This window comes from Apium graveolens, chromosome 6 (genome assembly GCF_009905375.1).
Source record: "Apium graveolens cultivar Ventura chromosome 6, ASM990537v1, whole genome shotgun sequence".
Lineage (NCBI taxonomy): Eukaryota > Viridiplantae > Streptophyta > Magnoliopsida > Apiales > Apiaceae > Apium > Apium graveolens.
Window position 1 is genome coordinate 130,633,872 of NC_133652.1, and position 4,487 is coordinate 130,638,358.

At 40.9% G+C, this 4,487-nt stretch overlaps 1 non-coding gene across 1 annotated transcript; it reads right to left on the minus strand.

Moving 5' to 3' along the window:
• Positions 1 to 1,597: 1,597 nt before the first annotated feature.
• LOC141669924 (small nucleolar RNA R71) lies at positions 1,598 to 1,704 on the minus strand. Its single transcript, XR_012554174.1, has one exon. It is a non-coding gene; the product is annotated as a small nucleolar RNA R71 (small nucleolar RNA).
• Between the last annotated feature and the right edge of the window lie 2,783 nt (positions 1,705 to 4,487).

Here is a 4,487-nt window from a genome sequence, read left to right on the forward strand (position 1 = left end):
TATGGGACTATTATATAAGTAGATTTGAGACGCTTTCACAGCAAAAAAAGAAGAAGAAGAAGATTGTGTTTTACGCAAGAAGCGAAGGGGATACCGAGAAGAAGACCTAGAAGCACAGAACAACTACGAAAAAGAAGATCTTGTTTTCAACTTGTGATTCTTTGAATTAGTTGTAACTTTGGATGCTCGTTTTCGTTCTTGTTGAACCTAGATCTCGTTTATTCGTACTTTGATTATTATTTAGTTTATTAAGACCTTGTTTATACCATGCTTTCATTGGAACCCATGGTGACGATGAGTTCGATTATGGGCTAATCGTTGTCATGGGATTCTAGCGGATTTACTTATGGATTTCAATAGTTAATTGTTTCGATATCTTGGTGTGTGGTGATTGATTGATATCCTAGTATGGTTGTGCTTATTCGTCTTATGTGAGTAGCTAACATATAAGATAGCGTGTTAATCTCTATTGAAGCGACAGTGAATATAGAGGTTTAGAACTTGCCATGCTAGCATAGGTTCATGTATTTGTTATGCATGATTCGTAGGTTACTCTAACCGTTTTACTTGCCCTATGTAATCAAGATAAATAACTTATTCTTAAACCGTTATGTTGTCAAATTCTATAGACATATAGGGTCTCAATATAATTGGTGCCTATTCAGCTTCTATCTCTTTTGTGGATGTTTGGTAGAATGGTACTCGTGCAACGAAAGTTGGCGTTTATCAGTTTCGTGTTATCTGATTAGTGTCCTCACCATCACATGCTAAGGTTAAGAACAATAAGGCTATTGAATGAAGTATTTAATGAAGTTAGAATCCCATGTTTATCATATATATTAATTTAACCTCAATTCTCTTAGTTAATGTTATTTAGTATAATCTCTTAGTTTAATAAAAACCCAATTTGTTATTTGTCTTAGGATTGAGCGATAACCATACATTGTTGCATAGGTGCATAAATTGAACTTAACCTAAACCAGTCTCTGTGGGAACGAACTAGAAAATATTCTATATTACTTGCGAACGCGTATACTTGCGTGAATATTAGCGCGTGTTTTCACCCTAACAAGTTTTTGGCGCCGCTGTCGGGGACTCGGTGTTAATTTTTAATTTATGTGCTTGTCATCAGTGGTCGTTAAAGTTCACTGACTCGGATTCTGTTACTTTCACGGTTTATTTGTTTGTGTTTCAGGTACTCATTACAATGGGAGATCCAGCAGCACGAACGAAAGCCTTGATGGATTTTTCTCAACCCAAGATCAATGACATTCAATCTAGCATTGTCCGGCCAGCTATCACAGCTAATACCTTTGAGATCAAGCCTGTCATAATTCAATGGGTACAGACTTCAGTCCAGTTTGGGGGTTCTCCAACGGAAGATCCCAATACACACATTAGGGATTTCATTGAAATATGCGACACCTTCAAGTTCAACGGTGTTTCTGAAGATGCTGTGAAGCTGAGACTGTTCCCATTCTCTCTGAAGGACAAGGCTAAGAGCTGGTTACACTCTCTACCAGCTGGTTCGATTACTAGTTGGGAAGATCTTGCTCAGAAGTTTCTTACTAAATTCTTCCCGATGGCGAAGACAGCTGCACTCAGGAATGCTATTACTCAATTTGCGCAGCAAACGGGAGAATCGCTAAGTGAAGCTTGGGAGCGCTACAAGGAGATGCTTAGGAAGTGTCCTCATCATGGAATTCCTGATTGGATGATAATCACTTGTTTTTACAATGGGTTGGGAGCACAGTCCAGACCCATGCTCGATGCAGCATCAGGCGGAGCATTATGGGCAAAGAGCTATAAGGAAGCTTATGATCTAATTGAACTGATGGCTGCTAATGAATATCAGTATCCAACCCAGAGATATCCACAGGGCAAGGTAGCAGGAGTTCTTGAAGTGGATACAGCTACGGCTATCACTGCTCAACTAAAGGCGTTGTCTATGAAGATCGATTCTCTGGCTAACTATGGTGTTAAGCAGATAATAAGTGTTTGTGAGCTGTGTGCAGGTCCGCATGCGACAGAACAATGCGCTATATCTAGCGACTCAGCTCAGTTTGTGAGCAACTTTCAGAGATCGCAACAACCAGTTCCAGACACTTATCATCCTGACAACTGGAATCATCCTAACTTCAGCTGGAGCAACAATCAGAATGTGATGCAACAGCCGTTCCAGCCGTTTGGAAATAAGCTGTTCAACTCTCTTGGTTTTCAGCAACAACTCCAACTTCAACAACAAACTCATGATGCAGGTCTATCTTCGAATGAAAAATCTGAATTAGAGGAGTTGAGGCTTATGTGCAAAAACCAGGCTCTTATATGCCAAAGCCAAGCTGTTTCTATCAAGACTTTGGAGAACCAAATAGGGCAAATTGCTAATGCCGTATTGAATCGACCACCAGGAACGCTTCCTAGTGATACAGAAGCCAATCCAGGAAAGAGGGAAGTTGAAGAACATGTGAACGCCATCACCTTAAGGTCTGGAAAGGTTGCAAGCCCCCAAATTCAGCAAGACGAAGAGCCTGAAAAATCTCAAGATTCAGAAAATGCAGTTGTGGCTGAAGAAGATGTGCAGAGGGAAGTAGAGGTGGAACCAAGGAAGACTACAGTGGAACACACTCCTCCTGAGGGTAATACAGGGGAGAAACAGATCTATCCTCCACCTCCTTTTCCTAAAAGGCTGTAGAAGAAAAAGCTGGATAAGCAGTTTGAGAAGTTTCTGGAGGTGTTCAAGAAACTTCATATCAACATACCTTTCGCTGAAGCTCTTGAACAGATGCCTAGCTATGCGAGGTTTATGAAAGGTATTCTCTCTCGGAAAGTGAAGCTCGATGACTTAGAGACCGTTGCTCTAACGGAGGAATGCAGTGCTATGCTGCAACAGAAGTTGCCTCCGAAGCTTAAAGATCCTGGAAGCTTCACTATTTCTTGCACCATCGGAAACTTGTCATTCGACAAGTGTTTATGTGATTTAGGAGCTAGCATCAATCTGATGCCCTTATCTATCTTCAAGAAGCTTGGTCTGCCTGAGCTGAAACCAACATACATGTCATTGCAACTAGCTGACCGTTCCATCGCTTATCCACGAGGTATAGTGGAGGATGTCTTGGTCAAGGTGGATAAACTCTTCTTCCCTGCTGACTTTGTAATTCTTGATTTCGAGGAAGATAAGAAGATTCCCATTATCTTGGGAAGACCATTTTTGGCTACAGGCCGAACTATGATCGATGTGCAAAAAGGAGAGCTTACGATGAAGGTTCATGATCAGAAGGTCACTTTCAATGTGTTCAAGGAAATAAAATTACCCACAGCTAAAGAGGAGTGCTTTAAAGTAGAGCAAATTCAGGTTTTGAATGCACCTCTGTGGAAGAGGAAGTTGGATGTGCCATTCGATTCTCTTGGGTTAGCAGAGCTGAAAATTTCTCAGGAGCGTCTCGAGCCGTCTATTGAAGATGCTCCCACACTTGAGCTCAACCCACCACCAGATTACTTGAGTTATTCATTGTTAGGTGCACCCCCTGACAAGGGGTTGGGATATATCTTTGATGATGTAGAGGGTAGTCGAACGGATCCTCCAGTGCCTATAGAGGGTTCTTCTCATATGCAACAGATAGTTGATAGGACTGGTGTTGGTGATGAGCAGTACAGGCGAGTAACTAGGCGTATGGAGGCCATGCACGATATTCACCGTCATTTTGTTGCAGATTTGACACATGCTTTCGGTACTGTTGTTCGAGACACTGGTGGTGAGGTTGATTGGCCACCTGATCCTCCACCCGACGAGGGTGAATCTCCCGCTAATTAGGTATGCCTGAAATCCTTATTATTGCCTTCAATGAGGACATTGAAAATTTTAAGTATGGGGGTGGTAGTTAAGGAATATTGTGTGTGTGTCATTTAGTTGCATATTCATGATAGTTTAGTTCAAATAGTTGCATAATTTATGCCATATAGTTTTTTTTTTATGAATGTCATGTAGCTCATGCATTTACCATGATCCCTTTTGCAATGATTTATCGACTGAATTGTGATATTGATGTGAGTGTAGCGATAGCATTAAAGTGATATTAAGTTGTGTAGGTTGATATGCATGCTAGAAACAATTGTAAGTCCACTAAGTCTTAGAGAATGCGAAAGGGCTAGATTGTGTTATGATTTGGTTGTTTTCAAGGTCAATCTACTTATTATGCTTAGAATTCGATTATAGGTTCTTAGTGATAAAGACATGAAAAAGAAAAATTTTGGAGAAAAACATATGGAAGTTGTTGCTAGTCGTGGCTAGGCGTCAAATGGCTAGTAGCCGGCTCGCGTATGTTGCGAGTAGTCTAGGGTTGAGCAAGATGGAGCGAAACGCACTTGCTCAGAAATTAAAAAAAAAAAAAATTGGCATAATTGATCAAGAGTGGGCTCTTTGGTATTCGAGTTATTAAGTTCTTAGGGGACTTTGTGCCTAGCGACCTAAGGCTTTTAGAGTCTGGGAT